The 22814-nt window shown below is 38.1% G+C and overlaps 1 pseudogene; it reads left to right on the forward strand.

Moving 5' to 3' along the window:
* The first annotated feature begins 11860 nt into the window (after window positions 1-11860).
* On the forward strand, window positions 11861-12590 carry LOC131751601 (charged multivesicular body protein 3 pseudogene; annotated as a pseudogene).
* The last annotated feature ends 10224 nt before the right edge of the window (window positions 12591-22814 follow it).

Below are 22814 nucleotides of genomic sequence, written 5' to 3' on the forward strand. Positions count from 1 at the left end.
CTTACTAGGATTTAGTAGCAGGCGCAGCAAACGGTCGATGAATGCTCATTGGAAGAATCTCTTTAAAAGCCCTAATTAAGTGCCTGCCTGCCTGCCTGCCCGCCTGCCAGGGTTGTGCGGGTTTCCACTCAGAACTTTGCTCACCTGGCCCTCCTTCTCAGCAGAGGGGTCCCTGCTCTGGCAGCCTCTTTGAGTCCCATGACTCCTCTGAGACGGAGAGTGAAGGACATACGGAGAGTGATGGAGGCCCTCGGAAAGGTGGGGGACAGCTGCCCGCTGAAGGAGCTAAAGGTGCTGCATACAGAGGGGAAACGGGGAGCCATCGGCTTCTGACTCGGGGGCTAAACACGGGCAGGATAGATAGTCAAGAGAACAAAAGTATTTATTTAAGACACCACTGGACAGTGGAGTGTTTGCATCATACCTACAGCTAAGGGCATGTTATGTTGATGGGGGTGTTAAAAACATAAAGGTTGAAAAACAGGGAAGCCTGTGCCTGACAGAAGCATTGGTGGTGAATGCATTTTTATCCACAAACTGCCTACATTTGTGGAGGTGAGTGGGCTTGAATGTAGAGAGAGCAAGGACCACAGCTTCTGTCTTTCTAATAGGAAAGAGTCTTCTGTTTAAAAAGTCTCTTTCTCAGAGTACTGAAGAGGTTTTCGTGGTTTTTTTTGGTTGGTTGGTTTACTTGTTTTCCTTGCTTTGTAACATTTTTCTCCATGCGTGGCTATCAGTGAGGTAGGCAACAGAGCTGAGCCCTGGCCACAAGTGGGTACCCTTCCCTCTCCAAGAGGGAGTGGGGGGATAAGGGCCTGCTCCCTGGATACATTTCCCTAGGGTCCTGGCATTTGGAGAATGTGTTTAACTTCCTGGGGAAATATTCCACCACCCTTGTTTGGCAAATCATGAACATTTTGACAGGCTCAAGGCCCACTCTGCTCTTAGCCCAGTATAACCTTTCTAAAACTCAACTAAGATTAGGTCAGTTCCTTGCTTCAAAATGTAAACAGATGGTTTCCCTTGGCCTATTAAAAGAAATCCCAGAACTTCAGCATTATCAACCGTGCCTTCATTCTCTGACCCCAGACCACACCCCAGGCTGTGTTTTTTCCTTTTCATCCATCATCTCCAGACACCTTGGACTCAAGTCAGAGTAGCCTAGACATCATTCCTTAAACAGAAGTGATTTTCCTTTCACTGTGTCCTTGCTCAAAGAACACTCCTCCTTTGCCCTTTGCCTGCATGGAGAGCTCCTACTTATCCTTCAGTGCCCAACTCAAATGCCTCTTCATCTCTATGGCTTTTCCTGAACTCCCCTGGTGCTCTCTCCTCCTTCCACATCCTCCACCCGATTCCTACTCAAGAAAAACTATTCACCCCTATAGCTGTGATCCCCCTACTATAGCAACTATCACTCATACTGTAGGTATTTTTGTTGTTGTTTCTCCCACAAAATTGTGTATTATGCAAGAGTTGGAATACTAGCTCCAAAGCTGTTATTTCATAAATATTTGTTGAAGTGAATTTGCCCTTTAATAAACACTAAGAGTATTTCAAGATCTTAGAACTGAAAGAACATCAAAGAGTTTATATTCAAAAGTTTGTTTGTTTTCCTTGTCTATCAAATATAAAAATGTATAAATTAAGAGCTTAGACCTATTCTTTAAATCTAAGAACTTTCTTCCAGGAGATATATATTTTTTTCTATTCCAGACCATAAGATGCAGTGATACATCTAATAATTGCAAAATTATCTATTTTTTTTCTGATCTTAGAAAAACTTAGAATGTAAGTAGATTGATTTCTTGGTTTAAACTGTGTATCTAGTAAAACTCCCTACCTCCAGGGAGAATGGCACTTAAGTATAGATCTCTGAAAAGTGTCTGATCAGATTCAATGTAAGCCTACAAAGCCTGCATTGAAGGAATGCTAAAAATATAGTTTTCTGTACTGTGATGTAGATGGGAAAAGCAGCATTACTCCATTTCATATCTATGGCAGTGCCTGTCATACACCCTCCAAAGTCACAATATTTTCTAGACAAGCAGATCTTAAGGCTATTGCCCGTAAGAACCATCTAGAATGAGAGGTGGAAAACTATAGCCCACAGGCTAAATCCAGCATGCTGCCTGTTTTTGTAATAATAAAGTTCTACTGGAACTCAGCCACGCCCTCATATTCTCAAATTGTCTATAGCTGCTTCCAGGCTGCAATGGCAGGGGTGAAGAGTTGCAACTACATGACGCACAAGACTGAAAATTTTACTGCTTTGTTCTTTGTAGAAAATGTTTGTTGACTTTTAACTTAGAAGTTTCATTTTTGTTTCATTTTTTAAAATAAAACAGATGCCCAAGTCCTACCTTAGATAGATTAGTAATTGGAAGAGTAAAACCTGGTCATTTGTGTATATAAGAAGCTCCACATGTGATTCTGAGTACAGGCTCTTAATTTTTATTTTTCAAGAAGTTATCCATAAATCGTGCCAAGTAAATTCTCATAGCACAAGGAATGTCCTTCTAAGGCAAGCACCATATTTTACTTACCTTTGCATCCATAATGCCTAACACTGCTCTAAACATAATTAGATGCAAATAATGCTTTTGTCAAGTGAATGAGTAAGTCGGCAAGGTGAGGAATCTTAGATTGCAGATGCAACTAGACCCTCTAAAAATCACAGTACATGGCAAGTACCTTCTCAGGCCCTGGACATGTGCCCTGTTACTTTCTAGTGAGATTTCTTTCTTCCAACTTCAAGCTTACCTAGAAAACCACAAATGCTACTGATTCTCTGTGGATCTGAAATTTTAAAAAATTTTCCAGGAGTGTCAAATGAGGCATGTCTTGGTCTGCATAAGGATGGTCATCTTCTCATTGCTTGGAACATGCAGGAAAATAAAATTAATCTCATCATGAGAAATGGTGCAGATAGTATATTTGGCATCACCAGCCTGCGTCGATCAGAGATGCATTTATTTACATGACTCTGTTTGCATTGTGACCATTTATCTGGGCCCTTGCTCACATTTAACCTTTCAAAGGGCCGGCAGAGAGTGAACCATTTTGCCCTTGGGATTGGATGGAGCAAGCTCCCATAGGGATGATGTTTGTATTTCTTCCTACCTGCAAAGCACTCATTTCTTACAACCCCAGAATACATTTGGTTATGTTATCTCTTGGGTCCAGGAGGAGTGTGGAGTGTGCCAAGTTTAAGAGCCATTGCCAAATACCATGGTTTGCATTATGTAGACAGCACGCCAGTGGAACTGGCGCTACTAGTTGTAGATCTGAGCTCTTGCTTCAGAGGCAAAGGATCCTTTAGTCATTTCCAACTGGGATCATGCCCTTTGCCTTTGGTTATGAGATATCTTTGTGTGTGTGCACAAACCATGACCTGCAGGCACAACTGATGGACCACTGTGACTGACTTCTTCTAGGCTGGGACAGTGAGCCCCCAAACTGGCACCGAATTGGTCTCAGACCCCATGGGTGACTTGGAGACGCTGAGAAACAGTATGGTGCCTTAGAAAGGGCCTTGGGGAGCCTGGTTCTGGGTCTGTAAAATGGACAAGTCACTTACTTTCTCTGAGCTTTGGTTTCCTCATCTTTTAACAGGAATAATCAGAGTTGTTGTTATGACAACTGAGCTAATCCTTATAAAGCATTTGGTGCAGTAACTGGCACCGAGAAAGCTCTCAATAAACGTTTTTATTATTAATATTACTATTATCATTATTATCGATATGTATATCTTACTTAAGGCACATGGTGGTTGTGAAGATGAAATAACTGATATTGAAGTGCTCTGTGAATCTGCAGAACTCAGCATATGTGAGGAATGCTTGTTTGGGTGGGAAGGAAGGGTAATTACATACAGAGGCTCTGTCAAAACATGTTCCAACATGATTCTCTGAGCAAGAGTCCCAATATTTTTGAAATAAGAAGCTACTGAGTCAGACAGAGAAAGACAAATACTGTATGACATCACTTACGTGTGGAATCTAAAAAACACAACAAACTAGTGAATAAAACAAAAAAAGAAGCTAACTCACAGATAGAGAGAACAAACTAGTGATTACCAGAGGGGACAGGGAAGCAGGGAGGGACTACAGGGGTAGGGGCAAAAAAAGGGTTGTTATGAGATTATATGAAATCTACATGAAACTTTTGAAAATTGTGAAGAACTATAGAATTTAAAGAATCTTTCATTCAAAAAAATTATAAAAACACAAGGTAATAACATACAGTAACTGGTTTGTAATCATAAAAATAATTTTAAAAAATTTAAAAGTGAAGAATTTAATTTTAAAGCAAAAAAAAGGAGAAGAAGAAGAAGAAGCTACTATTCATTTTTCCAAACCCTTGAGAGACCAATGGCCTATTGGTAAGCAGTTGTTCTGATGAGCTGATTCCAGTGAGGAGGTAGCAGGTGTGCTGGTGGGACTGTTTCTGAGCAGAATCAAGGTTGGGTCTGGATGCTGCCTGGACTGCACTTCTTGCTGTGTATTGAGGCAGTCACTGAGGGAATGCAAGAGGATTTCTACCAGAGAAGGCAGCAAGCATGTGAGCCATCTACCTGGGGGAGTGATGGGAGAGAGAAGCAATTTCCTGGTGTGTTTGAAAATATGTTACCTCAGTTGGCCTGGGAGCCTAATGGTTTCATTCAACAGGCATTTATTGCTTTCCTACTTACCTAGACCAGTGCACAAGGGGTACACTTTGAGCAGGCTGGGTGAAGTGATCTTGCTCCTGGCCATAACGTGAAAAGATGGAAGGAATCAAGGCTGTCCTTGAAAATAATGGGAAGGTGTGTATATATTCAAGTCCATATTCTTTATAAGTACATCTCAGTGTTGCTTCATGAGGAAGATTATTGCACAGTGTCTCTATCAGGTTTTCATAAGGAATCAAATGAAATTGGAAGAAATCACAGATGCTCAAGATGACAGCTACTAGTCATGACAATGGCATCTCAAACTCTGGTGTTACATGCCTCACAGTTGGGATACACAATGGGTGCCCTGCAAGGCCTTGTTCATAGGGCTCTGAACCATCTACCTGGTCAATCAATTCAGTAAGAAAGGGCATTCAACAATAATTAGTTTGTTCCCACACCTCATCTGCCTAGCAAAGTTCTAGGCACATAATAGGTATTCAATAAAAACTTAAGACTAATTTAATGATAATATATAATATTTGTTAAACACTTGAGAGATGTCAGGTCCTTTTATAACTGCTTTGTATGTGTTGATTAATATTATCCTCATAATAGCTTAATGAGATAGCATTATTATCACCATTTTCAGAGGTGAAGAAATAATAGCCATTTGTTCAGGGTCATAGAGTTAGAAGTGGTGGAGCTGAATTCCACCCAGGCTGAAGGACTCAGAGCCCATTAAACCATGTGCAGGCACTAGACTCAATTTAAAAGTAATGTGTGGCTTCCTTTGCTGTGCAAAAGCTTTTAAGTTTCATTAGGTCCCATTTGTTTATTTTTGGTTTTATTTCCATTTCTCTAGGAGGTGGTTCAAAAAGGACCTTGCTATGATTTATGTCATAGAGTGTTCTGCCTATGTTTTCCTCTAAGAGTTTGATAGTGTCTGGCCTTACATTTAGGTCTTTAATCCATTTTGAGTTTCTTTTTGTGTATGGTGTTAGGGAGCGTTCTAATTTCATTCTTTTCCATGTAGCTGTCCATTTTTCCCAGCACCACTTATTGAAGAGGCTATCTTTTCTCCATTGTATATTCTTGCCTCCGTTGTCAAAGATAAGATGATCATATGTGCATGGGTTTATCTCTGGGCTTTCTATCCTGTTCCATTGATCTATATTTCTGTTTTTGTGCCAGTACCGTACTGTCTTGATTACTGCAGCTTTGTAGTATAGTCTGAAGTCCGGGAGTCTGATTGCTACAGCTCTGTTTTTCTTTCTCAAGATTGCTTTGGCTATTAGGGGTCTTTTGTGTTTCCATACAAATTATAAAAATTTTTGCTCTAGTTCTGTGAAAAATGCAATTGGTAATTTGATAGGGATTGCATTGAATCTGTAGATTGCTTTGGGTACTATAGTCATTTTCACAATGTTGACTCTTCTAATCCAAACAAGATGAAAAGACAACCCTCAGAATGAGAGAAAATAATCCTGAAAAGGATTAGTCTCCAAAATATACAAGCAGCTCACGCAGCTCAGTATCACAAAAACAAACAACCCAATCCAAAAATGGGCAGAAGACCTAAATAGACACTTCTCCAAAGTAGACATACAGATTGCCAACAAACACATGAAAAGATGCTCCACATCACTAATCATTAGAGAAATGCAAATCAAAACCACAGTGAGGTATCACCTCACACCAGTCAGAATGGCCATCATCAAAAACTCTACAAACAATAAATGCTGGAGACAGTGTGGAGAAAAGGGAACCCTCCTGCACTGTTGGAGGGAATGTAAATTGATACAGCCACTATGGAGAACAGTATGGAGGTTCCTTTAAAAACTAAAAATAGAATTACCGTAAGACCCAGAAATCCCACTACTAGACATATACCCTGAGAAAGCCATAACTCAAAAATATACATGTACCACAATGTTCATAGTAGCACTATTTAAAATAGCCAGGACATGGAAGCAACCTAAAGGTCCATTAACACACGAATGGATAAAGAAGATGTGGCACATATATACAATGGAATATTACTCAGCCATAAAAGGCAACAAAATTGTTGTTTGTAATGAGGTGGATGGACCTAGAGTCTGTCATACAGAGTGAAGTAAGTGAGAAAGAGAAAAACAAATACCGGATGCTAATGCACATATATGGAATTTTTAAAAAACTGGTACTGATGAACCTAGTGATAGGGCAGGAATAAAGACGTAGATGTAGAGAACGGACTTGAGACCATGCGGGGGAAGAGGAAACTGGGACGAAGTGAGAGAGTAGCACTGACATATATACACTACCAAATGTAAAATGGACAGCTAGTGGGAAGCTGCTGCATAGCACAGGGAGATCAGCTTGATGGTTTGTGACGACCTAGAAGGGGTGGGATAGGGAGGGTAGGAGAGAGGCTCCAGAGGGAGGGGATATGGGGATATATGTATATATATAGCTGATTCACTTTGTTGTACAGTGGAAACTAACACATCATTGTAAAGCAGTTATACTCCAATAAAGATATTTTAAAAAATAAAAGCAATGTGTGGCTTTAAAAAGAAAGAAAACATTGAATTCGGGGAATGTCCACTTAAGGTGCTTCTTTAACTGACTGTCTTTTAATTCTTGGCTCAACATTTGGTTCAACACTTGGCATCAACCATCTTTGTTTGGTTGTAATTTTAGTAAAAATTATGCAAAGCAAGTAGATTATAGCATGTAGAGCAAGCACTTGGTGATTGGTCTGAGGCCATGGAAGGAAGGAAAGGAGGAAAGGAGGAAAGAAGGAAATAAGAAAGAAAGGAAGGAGAGAGAGGGAAGGAGGGTAAGAAGGAGGGAGGGAAGAGAAGGGGGAGGAAAGAAAGAAAGAAGGAAATATATGAGACTAATTTGATGGTGGAGGTAGAAACTGTTGAGTGTGTATATGTGTGTTTGTATAGAAGCAGTAAGAAGAAGAATGAAAGCATCTTTCTATTATAAGTTCTCATATTTCTTCGTGCTTCCTGCTCCTTTATAGTGTGCATTTTTCAGAGAAAGGTCTAGTAGTGACCGAACACATTCTAACTACCGTATCCTGAGCATAGGTTTATATCCCCCAGTGCGGGGGAGAAGAAGGTCCACAGAATTACAGTGAAAGAGGACTGATGACAATGTTGGTTCTGTGAACAACCCCATTCAAGACAACAAAGGAAAAGCCCCAATAGGCTGTTCCCTTTAGCCTGGAAGAAGGAGTGAAAGACAGCCAGACTCTCTCATCATCCAATCACATCTCAGGGGTTCAGATTTTCTCAGCTCCCTGGAGGCTTCTGCCTTTGCAGACAGGAGGATTATAGAAGATAGGGAGTTTGCAGGCATCCAGTGGCACTGCCTGTCACCACACCAGGCACCGCCACTCTGCGCTGATCACACCAAGGTGGAGAACTCCTCCTAAACCCAAGCCTATTACAGCTCTACCTGCAAGGCAGCCCACACAGAGGGAGGCAAGGCTGCCACCATGCCTGCCAGAGAGGCTCGTGGCCAATATGGTACACAGAGCTGAGAGGCTAAGGAGCAGTGGTTGTAGTGGGCCGGGTAGCCAGCTCTTGGTTAGCACTTTGCAGAGGGATCAGACGGCCTCCAACATTGAGAACCGTTGCAGGAAAGATGAAAGGGGAAACTTCATCCCGGGAGAAAGAAGCATGGCACGCTCTGGCCCCCAGAGGAGAGAGAGAAAATGGCAGACACCCAAGGACAGATCCTGTCTCATGAAGAGGTTTTTAGCTGTTCCAGTGGAGAGGGAAGTGTGCCTTGTGGGTAGAAGGAGACTATCTAGCCTATTCTGAAGTTCCCAGGCAGTGTCAGGTGCCAAGGTTGTAGAGTTAGACTAGACATAGCAAAAGAATTCTCCTAAAGTGCTTTGAAACACAAGAGAAATTGTTTTCAGCCTACTGAGTGGCAGAAGGAGTAGTGGTGGATGATATAACTTTGCTAATTCTTTTTCATAGTGAATTTATGCCACTGGGTAATTGACTTAAAGAAATGGACATCTGTTGTGGGGTTTTGTCCATTTTAACTTTATAATGTTTTGGGGGGGATGCTATAGACAGAATCGTGTTCCCCCAAAGTCATATGTTGAAGGCGTAATCCCCAATGTGCCTATAATTGAAATAAGGAAGTAATTAAGGTTAAGTCAGGTCATAAAGGTGGATGGCGCCCTGATCCATCCAAGAGGATTAGCGTCCTAATAAGAAGCAATACCAGAGAGCTCATTCTCTTTCTCTCTTCCCCCTGTGAGAACACAGCATGAAGGCAGCCATCTACAAGCCAGGAGAGAGCTCCCAGCAGGAACCGGAACCTTGATTTTGGACTACCCTGTCTCCAAAACTCTGAGAAAATAAACTCCTGTTGTTTAAGTCACACAGTCTGTGGTATTTTGTTATGGGAGCCCCAGTAGATGAAGACAGGGATGGGGGTGTGGGGGCATGAGATGCTTTAAGTATCTGCAAGCTCGATTTCCTGTAATGTGCTCAGATAAGACTGTAAAGCCAGAGGCTGTTTGTAAAACTTTGGCTTTCTGTATGGTGCTGAGGAGTTAACCCCAAATGATCCATCTGAGTCCCAGGGTTTGTGTTTGTGAGGAGGAGGGCACAGCATTTATCTTGAAAAGTCTGTAAACTTTTTTAAAGATGAAAAATGTTATATGGAAAGTAGCACTATAAAAGCAGAGTGTGAAAAAAATACGAGAGGGAGAACTCAAGAACAAAAAAATAATGCTTATATCGGCCTACAGGGAATAGAACACTTAGACCAACTTTAGTACTGAATATTTCCTTTTTAAAAAAAATCATGTCTCCTAAAACCAATTCCAAATAGAGTCATATAAACCCAAACACTAGAATCAGGGGAATTTTCCAGTGAGGGAGAACATTTTGGTAATATTAGTAATTTAGTTGTAAGGAAATTAATTCAACGATTTGTTCAGAATAGTTACAAAAATGTACAGTCTCAGAGATTAGTGGGGAATCCAGTTCCCGCTGGAGACAGCAAATCTCTGGTCTCCTAGAGGAGATAAATTATAATATTTTATTTGTGTCACAGTGGGGGAAAGGAAGGGGAAGTTCTCTGGCTTCTGTCCCTTTGACCTGGAAGAATTACAGACTTATATGGAACATATCTCCTGCTTTCTTGCCTTATTATTATTGTTTTCTTTTTTCCTTGTTCATATTTGCTTGAATTTTTTACCATTTTTATTGTGATATAACTGACATATAATGTGTAAGTTTAAGGTGTACATTTGTGATGATTTGATTTGATATATGTGTATATTTCAAAATGATTATACCAATAAGTTTGGTTAACACATCCATCACCTCACACAGTTACCTTGTATGTCTGTGTGTGTGTGTGTGTGTGTGTGTGTGTGTGTAGAACTTTAAAGATTGACTCTTAGAAACTTTCAAGTATATAATACAGTACTGTTTTGTCATCCTGCTGTATATTAGGTCCCCAGAAATCATTCATTTCAAAACTGGACATTTGTATCCTTTGACCACCTTAATGAATCCCATCCCACCTCCCTCAATCCCTGCCAACCACCAATCTCTGTTTTTATGAGTTTGGTTTTTTTTTAAGACTCTACATATAAGTGAGCTCATATAGTATTTATCTTTTTCTGACTTATTTCACTGAGCATAATACCCTCAACTTTCATCCATGTTGTTGCAAATGGCATGATTTCCTTCTTTTTTATGGCTGAATAATATTCCATTATATATATCTGTATCTATCTATCTATATTACATTTTTTTTTCCATTCATCCATTGACAGACACTTATATTGCTTCCATACCTTGGCTATTGTGAATAACACTGCTTTGAACATGGAGTATAGATATCTCTTTGAGATAGTGATTTCATTTCCTTTGGACATGTACCCAAAAGTGGAATTTCTGGATCGTATGATAGTTCTATTTTTAATTTTTTGAGGAAACTTTGTACTCTCCCATACTGCACCAGTTTACACTCCCACCAACAGTGCACAGGGGATCCCTTTCATCCACATCCTTGCCAATGCTTGTTATCTCTTGTCTTTTTGATGATAGCCATTCTAACAGGTGTGAGGTGATATCTCACTGTGGATTTGATTTGCATTTCCCTGATGATTAATGGTGTTGAGCACCTTTCCATGTACCTGCTGGCCATTTGTATATCTTCTTTGGGAAAATGCCTATTCAGGTCCTTTGACTATATTTAATTGGGTTATTTGGGGGTTTAGTTTTGGTTTGGGTTTTTTTTTTTTTTTTTTTTTGCTATTCAGTTGTATGAACTTCTACTATATTTTGGATATTAACCCCTTATCAGATACATGGTTTGCAAATATTTCTCCCATTCTGTAGGTTGTCTTTTCATATTATTAATTATTTCTTTTGCTGTGCAGAGGCTTTTTAGTTTGATATAGTCCCACTTGTTTATTTTTGCTTTTGTTGCTTGTGCTTTAGGTGTCAAACCCAAGAAAATTATTGTCAAGACCAATGTCAAAGAGCTTACCTCCATGTTTTCTTCTAGGACTTCTGTAGTTTCAGATATTACATTTAAGTCTTAATCCATTTCAAGTTAATTTGTGTGAGTAGTGTAAGGTAGGGGTGTAGTTTCATTATTAAAGAGACTATCTTATCCTCTGAGTATTCTTAGCTCCCTTGACAAATACTGGTTGGCATAAATGCATGAGTTTATTTTGGGGTTCTCAATTCTGTTCCACTGGTCTGTGTGTCTGCTTTTAATGCCAGTACCATACTGTTTTGATTACTATAGCCTTGTAATATAGTTTGAAACCTGTAAGTGTGCATCCTGCTTTTGTTCTTCTTTCTCAAGATCGCTTTGGTTATTCAGGGTCTCTCATGTGGTTCCACACAAATTTCAGGATTTCTTTTTCTATTTCTGTTTTTAAAATGTCATTAAAATCTTGGTAGGGATTGCATTAAATCTGTAGATTGCTTTCAGTAATATGGACATTTTAACAATATTAATCCTTCTAGTCCATGAACATAGAATATCTTTTTATTTGTTGTGTCTTCAATATCTTACATCAATGTTTTATACTTTTCAGTATACAGATCTTTCACCTCTTTGGGTAAGTTTATTCCTAAGTATTTTTATTCTTTTTGATGCTATTAAATGGGATTGTTTTCTTTATTTCTTTTTCAGATAGTTTGTTGTTAGTATGTAGAAATGCAACCAATTTTTGCATATAGATTAAGAAAAGAAATGAGAGTTGCTGACAGGCAAATATGGAACATTCAAAGAAAAGTAGAAAAACTAAAACTATCTCTGAAAGATGCTGCTAAGAAGGGCCAGAAGGATATCTGTGTAGTTATGGCCAAAGAGGAGATCAGGTCAAGGAAGGCTGTAAGCAAGCTTTACACATCCAAAGCTCAAGTGAATTCTGTGCTCACAGGGATGAAGTACCAGCTTGTGGTCTTGTGAGAGGCTGGTTCCTGTAGAAGAGCACAGAAGTGATGAAGGCTATTCAGAGTCTTGTGAAGATTACATAAATGCAGTTCAAATAAATAGATTATAGAATGCAGATAAAATAAATAGATTAATAAATTCAGGCATTGTCCAAAGAGATGAAGAAGGCTGGGAACATGGAGAGATGTTAGAGAACACTTTTGAAAGCATAGATGATCAAGAAGAAATGGAAAAAACAGCAGAAATGGAAATTGACAAAATTCTGTTTGAAATTACAGCAGGGGCCTTGGACAAAGCACCTAGTAAAGTGACCAATGCTGTTATGGAACCTGAATCTCCAGGAGTGACGGCCACCTCAGAAGATGAAGAGGAGGAAGAGGCCCTGGAGGCCATGCATCCCAGCTGGCCATGCTTTGTGGCTAGGGGCCACCCTGCTGGGCCTCAGGCTTTTCTTATGGCCCACTTACTGGGTGTACATACACTCCTCTGATGCAGCTACTATTTTATGTATCTCTTGCACTATACCTCTGTGATGAGGCATTGCTTTCTGGAGAAGATTCTCTCCTAATACCTCTTCACTCTCTGCAGAAGTTTTGTGATCTCAGCCAGACTGTGGTGTAATAAATGCATCATTTTCAGGAGTATAAACAGAAGTATCTTTTTAGGGAGGAAGCAAAGAAATCTGTCTTCTCACAAAGCACTTTTGAGAATAAAGTTGATTGCCTGAATGTTGAGGACTCTATATTTTTTTGTATGTAAAACACTACATAAATAGATTTTAATAAATTTCTGCTTTAACACTTAGAAAAATATTTAAAGTTTTCTATGTATAAGATCATATCATCTGCAAACAGAGAAAATTTTACTTCCTCCTTTCTGATTTGGATGCTTTTAATTTCTTTTTCTTGCCTGACTAGTCTGGGTAGGACTTCCAGTACTATATTGGATAGAAGTACTAAGAGAGGGTGCCTATGTCTTGTTCTTGATCTTAGAGAAAACACTTTCAACCTTTCACCATTGAGTATGATGTTAGCTGTGGTCTTGTCATATATGGCCTTTATTATGTTGAGGTATGTTCCTTCTATACTCAAATTGAGAGTGTTTATTATGAAAGGATGTTGAATTTTGTCAAATGCTTTTTCCACATCTATTGAGATGATCATATGATTTTTATCTTCCATTCTATTAATGTGATGTATTGCATTTAATAATTTGCAAATATTGAGCCATTCCTTGAAATCCACTTGATCATGGAATTTGATCTTTTTATTGTGCTGTTCAATTTGGTTTGCTAGTATTTTGTTGAGAATTTTTGTGTCTACATTTGTCAGGGATATTGGCCTGTAGTTTTTTTCATATAGTGTCCTTATCTGACTTTGGTATTAGGGTAATGCTAACATTGTATCATGAGTTTGGAAGTGTTCCCTCTTTTTCATTTTTTGGGGGAGAGTTTGAAAAAATGCATTAATTCTCTAAATTAATTCAAAATTCATTAATTCTTCAAATGTTTGGTAGGATTCACTAGTGAAATGATCTGGTCCTGGACTTTTCTTTGTTGGGAGGTTCTTTATTCAATCTCCTCACTCATTATTGGTCTGTTCAAATTTTCTGTTTCTTTATCATTTGGTCTCAGTAGGTTGTGAGTGTCTGGCAATTTATCTATTTCTTCCAGGTTGTCTAATTTGTTGGTGTATAATTGTTCTTAGTAGTCTCTTATGATCCTTTATATTTCTGTGATATCAGGTGTAATGTCTCCTCTTCTGTTTATAATATTTTTGAGTCCCCTCTCTTTTTCTCTTGGTTAGTCTAACTAAAAATTTGTCAATTATGTCTTTTCAAAGAACCAACTTCTAGTTTTGTTAATTTTTCTCTTGCTTTCCTATTTTTTATTTTATTTATTTCTCCTCTAATCTTTATTATTTCATTCTTTCTGCTAACTGATCTTTGTTTTCTTTTTTCCTAGTTCCTTGAGGTATGTTAGGTTGTTTATATGAGATCTTTCTTTTTTTCTTAATATATGTATTTATAGTTATAAACTCTTCTCTTAAAACTGCTTTTGCTGCATCCCATAAGTTTTGGTGTGTTGTGTTTCCATCTTCATTTGTTTCAAGATCTTTTTTATTCCCTTTTGATTTTTTTGACCCATTCATTGTTCAAAAATGTGTTTTCAATTTCCACACAGCTGTGAATTTTCTAGCTTTCCTCTTGTTTTGATTGCTACTTTCATACCATTGTGGTCAGAAAAGATGCTTGATAATTTCTACCTTCTTGAATTTGTTGAAACTTGTTTTGTGGCTTAACATATACAATAAGTCCCCTACATACAAACCTTCAAGTTGTGAACTTTCAAAGATGTGAATGTGTGTTTACATGTCCAGTCATGTAAGTTATTTCACATGTCTGGTGTACATTGTTACATGTGTGCATCCTTTACAAATGGTTGTGCTTTTGTGTATTTTAATGTACAGTACTGTATAGAATACAGCAGTACAGTATCTTTATTTCAAGCCCAGCATGTCTGGAAGCAAGCATAAAAGCAGTGATGATGTAGCTGGTACTACTGTACTTTTCAAGGTACTATACTGTAAGATTAAAAATGTTTTCTTTATTTTTTGTGTTTGTTTTTTATGTATTATTTGTCTGAAAAGTATTATAAACCTATTACAGTACAGTACTATATATAGCCGATTGTGTTTGTTTGGTACCTAGGCTAACTTTGTTGGACTCACAAACCAGTTGGACTTACAAATTTGCTCTCAGAATGGAACCCATTCGTATGTAGGGGACTGACTGTAATCTATCCTAGAAAATGTTCCACGTACACTTGAGAAGAATGTTATATTCCGCTGCTGTAGGATGAAATGTTCTGTATATATCTGTTAATTCAATTTGGTCTAGAGTGTTCAAATCTGCTATTTCCTTAGTGATTCTATGTCTGAATGATCTACCCCTATTGAGACGGGGGTATTAAAGTCCTCAACTATTATTATATTGCTGTTTATTTCTCCTTTTAGTTCTGTTAGTACTTTCTTTATATATTTAGGTGTTCCAGTGTTGGATGCATAAATATTTATAATTGTTTTATCATCTGGATTAGTTGATCCCTTTATATTATAAAATGAACGTCTGTCTCTTTTGACCATTTTTAGATTAAAGTCTATTTTGTGTCACATAAGTATAGCTATCCCTGCTTTCTTTTGGTTAACAGTGCTTGAAATATCTTTTTCCATCCCTTCATTCTTAGTCTATATATAGCTTTAAAACTAAATTTATTGTATGCAGCATATCATTGGATCTAATTTTTTAATCCATTCAGCTATTCTTTATCTTTTGATTGAAAGATTTAATCCATTTACATCTAAAGTAATTATTGATAAGTAAGGACTCACTATTGCCATTTTGCTAATTATTTTCTGACTCTTTTATAGATCCTTTGTTCCTTGCTTTCTCTTTTGCTGTCTTCCTTTGTGGCTTGATGAATTTTTGTGGTGGTATGCTTTGACTCCTTTATCATAATCATGTGTATCTGCTCAAGTTTTTTCTTTGTGGTTACCATGATGCTTACATAAAGAATCTTATAGTTTTTACACCCTATGTAAGCTGGTAATAACTTACTTTTGATAACTTACAGAAACTATAATTTTAGTTCTCCCCCACTTACATTTTAGGTTATTGATGTTATACTTTACATCTTTTTAATACTATGTATCCTGTAACAAATTTCAGTGGGGAACTTCAGCCTTGCCCCCATGTTCTGGGATTTTCACAGTGGTGTCTTATCTATGCATGGTTTTTATTTGGTCTTGTGAGGGGAACTGAAATTTGGAATGATATATGTCATCATCTTGATGACATTACCTCTGGATATTTTGTTTTCATTTTCTCCATTCTTCTACTTTACTGTCTTTCTTTGCTCATTGCCTCTTCTTACAAAATGAGAGGTGAATCATTTTTAATAAAGGGCCACAGGAAGAAAGCATTTCAGTCCCCCTTTTCTCAGTGCTAGTGATATATTTGAACTAGCCAGGGTCATTTGTGGTGAGTAAAAAAAGAAATATAGTGAAAGGCTGAGTATAATCACAAGTAAAGCATGTGGATTCACCTAGGGAAGGCAATATGTGGTGCTGGGATTGGAATTTAGAGCATCAGGAATGAATTTGGCCCTATGCCATCTCCAGACAAGCTAGAGTGGTCAATCCAATCTAAATCCCCTTCTAGGCTGTAAGATCACAAAGGACTGTAAGTAATGGTGGGTATTTATAGCCACATTGAATTCAATATTTATTAAATGTGTCTTGAAGAGAAGATACATGCTAAGCCAAAAGAGGTAGAAGAGGTAATAGTCAACATTAAGGGAAAATGAAACAGAGCAAAATCAAAACAAAACAAAAGAAAACAAAAAACCCCCCACAAACCCATAAAAGGGAACTATTTTCTCTTTTAGCACAGAATAAGCTCTCAGTTAAAGGAAGGTTATGATTATTGTGTGTTAAATACCAAGTGTTGCATTTTAGATCACTTTATTCTGGATAGCAGCTTTAAGAAAGTTATTATTCTTATTTTATAGATGAAGCATTTGGAGCTCAGAGAGGTTGAGGGTTGTGTCAGTGTCATACCTTGTAAGTGGTGAAGCTGAGATTCAGATATAGATCTACTTGATTATAAGTTACTCAGGTGCACACAGACTAGAAAAGATCATCTTGGCTCCATTGGGTTTGGATGGTTTGTCAGATTCTGAGTGGGATGAAAGGGGGATGTAGTTAACCTATTGGACTCCAACATGAAACCAAAGACCATGGCTTGATTCGCTATTTCTTACCACATATCTCCTGGCTGCAATATCAAGCAAGGGATTTGAGTTCCAGGTTGAAGCAGAGGATGGCAGGAACTTCTGTAAACCTACCTGCAGACCACAGATTAGCTGTTATACAGTTTGGCAATTGCCTTGAACCCCTCAGACCCCCAGAAGGGATGGTCCAGATGCAAAATTGAATGACTATGAAGGTAAAAGTTATAGGGAAAATGAACTGAGTCAATGGGAAACTTCCTTTGGGTCATTCCATGGTCTGACTGCCCACTCCTTCTCTCCTTCCCAACAAATCAGGATGCACCCAATAAGCTGTACACATTTACTGAGGTATCATGTCAGGCACAGTATGAGGTGCTAGCAATGCTAAGTGAATTAGATGGTCTTTCTCTGTGCAGCTGAGATAAATAGATGATGGCTATCTCTATTATGGTACTTGCTAAATTATATTTGTGTGCTTGTCTCTGCGTTCACTCTATGTGTGCTCCTTTGGAGTAGCGAGTCAATGTTATCTAACTTTGTGTTCCCAATGCTTACCACAGTGCTTAAAAATAGTTTCTGGATAAATAAATACATTTTTTGGATAAAGTAATAAGGGAAAGACTATAACAAGTTTATATATTATTACAGGGAGACAAATAGACTTGAAAACAAACATGCCCATTAAAGGTGCTGTGATTAAAGTCCACAAAGGAGTGTGAGAAAGAAAGGTAATTAGTTCTAAGAAGTAGGTGGTGACACAAAGAAGATTTTAAAAGTAGGTGATTTTTGAGATAATTTTAAAAAGATAAATAAATGTTGGTTTGTTAGACAGGGATAGGGGAGAGGATATTAGAAGCATTGCAGGTAGAAAAATAAAAAAGTTGAGCAAAGGTATGGATCATGGTGATGTAGAATAGCATTGTGAATGACAGAGATGGGAGGTGTGAGGTGTTTCCTGTGATGAGAACATAAGCTGTGGGCAGAAGTTTGTTGAGAGAAAGTTTCTAGAGAAGAAAATATATATGCCAATTAAGGGGTTTGAACTTTATCTCAAGGGCCGTGGAAGTCTGTTAGAGGGTTTTAAGCACAAAAGAGATTTAAATAAAACTACTTTTTGTGTTGTTGTTAAGGAAGATCTCAGCTGATGATTGTATTCAGGAATTTTTCACGAGGTCAAGATCAGAGTAGACAGTGTTTTAAGGAGAGGGAACAGCTGGAAGAATGTTGGAAAGCTAGAGATCAGAAAAAGCATGGTTCATGAAAAAATTGTTCAAAGCAGAGCGACAATACCAGGAGTTCCAAAGAGAAACGATTAGAGTCAAGCTGCAGCAGGGGGCACAGAAGGGAGAAGTGACACCGGAGAACTTAAAAAGAAAAGACAGAGTGTAGGCATTAACTGGATATGTGGGCGAGTGTGGGGGTCAGGTGACTCCCAGTTCAGCCTGGGTGACTGGGTGGACAGTTATGCCACTCATGACAGTAAAAGAGGGGGTAGAAGGAGCAGATTTGGGGAGAGGAATCTGATTGGTGAAGTTTTGTGCATATTGTTTGGAAATGTGTGTGGAACACCAGGTTGAGATGGTTCAGTAAGCGGAATGCAGTTTAGGAATGAGTTTTGATATAAAAATGACAACACTGCCCTCAGCAACATAGAGACCAGTAGAAGTTCAGGGAGTAAAAGAGATTACCTGGGAGAAATCTCTTTCAATGTATTGTGAAATAAAAACAGTATGAAAAATAAAATCTTGGGACAGAGGGAGCATGTCAACATTAAGTAACAGGCAGGGGAAGAAGAGCCAGAGAAGGAACTGTTGGGATTCTACATTTTTGACCGGGCAGGAAAAAGATAAAGAAATAAGGAACTAGAGAGATTCAAAGACAAAGTGAAGAATTAAATTTAAAATATACAAATCAACAAAGAGGGAGAGGTGGAAAGTCCAGCAGAGATAAATACTGTATCTGAAGAGAAGTGATGGAATTGGATGAAGAACAGTTGAAGGGGTTGAGCTCATATTGAAGGGCAGATGGTGCATCCCATGAAACTGGAGGAAAGGGGGCAAATTGTTGACGGGGCAAGGAAGACTCCAGAATTAGTTATGGATTCAAGGATGGGAATTCCCACCTGTTAACCTTGGCTTTCGCAGTAAAGTAAGAGGCAAATTCATTTGCTGAAAGAGGAGGGTTGATGGTGGCAAAGGAGTAAGAAAATGGATAAAGGGGTGGAATAGCAAATCTGGGAATTGGGAGAAGGCTTGACCAGGTATAAGCATAATAGAGAAATGGAAGGATTTCATGGAATCCCACATCCCTCCTAATTTCTTGAGGGAAATGTGTTTCTGACTGTCAGAAAAAGAATAAAAATTTCATAAGGACATGCAATCAGCTAAATAAATTGTGAAACAGACATCATATTCTATTTTAATGAAGTATGAAAACCCACAGTTTTTATATCAAAATTTAAAAATAGGGCTTCCCTGGTGGCGCAGTGGTTGAGAGCCCACCTGTCAATGCAGGGGACACGGGTTCGTTCCCCGGTCCGGGAAGATCCCACATGTCGCGGAGCAACTGGGCCCGTGAACCATGGCCGCTGAGCCTGCGCTTCCGGAGCCTGTGCTCCGCAATGGGAGAGGCCACAACAGTGAGAGGCCCGGGTACCGCAAATATAATAATAATTAAAAAAAATAAAAGCCAAGCAACTAAGCATTAGGATATATTGGGACTGGAATCACTAGTGTCCAAATGTCAAAGATGAGGGAAAGAATAGCATAGTCCATGGATAAAAATCAATGTATTGTGCCCCCCTAATTAACAAACAAATAATAAAATACTCCAAGCCCAAGTGTGGATTGTACTACTATGCTTGTAGCAAGATAGATTTGCAGACCATAAATTTGAGGTGACATAAATTTAAACAATTGTGAGAATGCTTAGCAGCTCAGCCATTAGACTAGTGTCAGATGGTAGATGGCCAGTATGACTCAAAGCAGAGGGTTTTTGTGTCCTGCATGTCAGAAGGACAGAGCAGAGGGTCCTTCCCTGGAGAACCATCTGAGTCCTAAATGGAAGGCCAGTGTCTAATTAAGAAGAACATTGGATCAAAAGCTCCAACTTCCTTTTCCCAGTAAAACAGACAATGTTCTGGTCAGCCTAATCAAGAGAAAAGATAGAAATTAAACATCAGTCATCAATTTAAAAAACTTTTGGTAGCCTTGTTATAAAAATGTTCTACCTTGATATGATTTAAAATCTCTCACAAGCTAAATGTCCATCAACAGATGAATGGATAAAGAAGATGTGGCACATATATACAATGGAATATTACTCAGTCATAAAAAAACAAAATTGACTTATTTGTAGTGAGGTGGATGGACCTAGAGTCTGTCATACAGAGTGAGAGTAAGTCAGAAAGAGAAAAACAAATACTGTATGCTAACACATATATATGGAATCTAAGAAAACAAAAAAAAAGGTCATGAAGAACCTAGGGGTAAGACGGGAATAAAGACACAGACCTACTAGAGAATGGACTTGAGGACATGGGGAGGGGGAAGGGTAAGCTGGGACAAAGTGACAGAGTGGCATGGAGTTATATACACTACCAAACGTAAAATAGATAGCTAGGGGGAAGCAGCTGCATAGTACAGGGAGATCAGCTTGGTGGTTTGTGACCACCTAGAGGGGTGGGATAGGGAGAGTGGGAGGGAGGGAGACGCAAGAGGGAGGGGATATGGGGACATATGTATATGTATAACTGATTCACTTTGTTATAAAGCAGAAACTAACACAACATTGTAAAGCAATTATACTCCAATAAAGATGTTAAATAAATAAATAAATAAAATGTCTCTCTGAAACCAACAGCCAATACTTACAATACTTAAAAGTAAAATAGCAGAAACATTCTTATTAAAGGTAAGACTAAGATAAGGATGACATCATAATTATTCATCTTATGCTATTCTGAATTTATAGCCAATGGAAAAAGGCAGAAAAGAGAAATAAGAAAAATAACTATTGGAGAAGAAAGAATTATTATTTACAGACTATATGATCTATCTAGAAAACTCATGAGAATAAATCTGAAAATTATTTGAACTAGTTAGAGGGTTTTAAAAGATGATCAGTTACAAAATTAATATAGAAAAATTTACTAGATTCCAGAAATTATCAATTAAAAAGCACAATGAAAAAAATTCTGCCCACCAGAGTAACAAAAATTACAAAAAGTTATAATATCTAGGAAAAAAGTTAATAAAAGTTCTGTTAGAGCTACATGAAAAACAACTGGAAAATTTTACTGAGGGACATTAAAAAAATCTTTAAAAATTTGATGCTGCTGCTATTTTCATGAATGGTGAGATAGAAGAGTATAAATATATTGATTGTCCCCAAACAGACGTATTTATACACAAATCCCCAATTTTTTTATAAAACTAGTTAAAATTATGACTTTACCTATATACATGAGCTTATTCATGTATGAAAAGCCAAGAAAAAACACTGAAAAAAATGAGAGGGAATTTGTACCATCAGAAAGCTATAAGTTATTATAAATGTACACTTGTATATCCATAGATTGTTTAGAACCAGAAAGAAACCCTAGTACAATTACGAACTTAGAATAAGGTAAAGCTGAAATTTAAATTTGTGAGAAAATGGTGCAGTACCCATTAGATGAAGCAGGATAAATGGTTGACTATAAGTTATAGCCTCTACTAGACCAGTGTAAGTGCCTGCCTGGATTTGCCGGCCTCTGCCTCCTCCTGAGCTACCATCCCTCATTTCCTAACAGCCCTGCTCCCCCAGGCTCCAGGCACAGCCTCCATTGCTTTTTCTGTCATACAGAAGACATAGCAGTTTCCGCAGCCATGTAAGATTCAACTGAGTCGATGGAGCCCAGACTTCCCAGCAGCTGCCTGGAATGTTTAGGTAATGCAACTCAGAAGCACAAACCTTGACCATCAAAAGAAAGGAGACAGAGTTGACAGATCAGTTCCTCTCTCCTCATCCCCCTCTGCTCCATTGGACTCATGCATTGGCTGTGTCAGCCTCTCCCTCTGTTGAAATCCTGCATCTGGGCAATGGCTGTGTTTTCCTGTAAAACTGTGGCTAGCCTCATAACAATGCACCACGTTTGATTTTCTTTCCTCCTTCCCTTCCTTACTTCCTCATTTTCCTTTTCTCACTCTTGATGCCCTGGGATCCCTTTCCACCCAAACCTCTAATATGTAAGCTTTTCCTCAGGCTCTGCTTTACAAGGAACTGGGGCTCAGACACATTCCTTCATTACACTTCATACTAAAATACATCATAGATGGATTAGAGCATTACAACGTAAAAACAGTGCATAAATGAAAAAGAAAATATTAGCGTATCTATCTATAAAGATGTATGATACAGAGGTGCAGAAAATCTTTTTAATCCAAAATTTGATAGATTTGACTTTATATAATCTTAAAACTTTGCAGAAGTATCATAAGAAGAATTAAACAACAAAGAAAATATTTGAAATGCCTTACTCAGAAATAGGTTAACATACGTTAATACATTGGTATAAGTTAATATATAAGAAGCACTTAATAAATATATTTTTAAAATCTTAATAGAAAAAAATAGACTAAGAATTTGAAAAAGTAACCCACAAAAAAGAAACACAAAGGATTGAAAAACATATGAAAAAAAATTCAGGCTTACTAAAATCAAGGAAACACAGATGAAAACAACAATAATTTATTATTTTCTTCTAACAGATTTTGTAAGGTTAAAACAAAAGGCAATGCCCCAAATCGGGGAGGGTGCAAATGTGCTTTCACAAACTACTAGGAGTTCTGTAATTTGGTATGTTCTTTCTGGAAATATATACCAAAAGCTTTAATTTTTTTCTTATCCTTTAAACTAATAAATCCACATATAAAAATTTATCCT

This window comes from Kogia breviceps, chromosome 1 (assembly GCF_026419965.1).
Source record: "Kogia breviceps isolate mKogBre1 chromosome 1, mKogBre1 haplotype 1, whole genome shotgun sequence".
NCBI lineage: Eukaryota > Metazoa > Chordata > Mammalia > Artiodactyla > Physeteridae > Kogia > Kogia breviceps.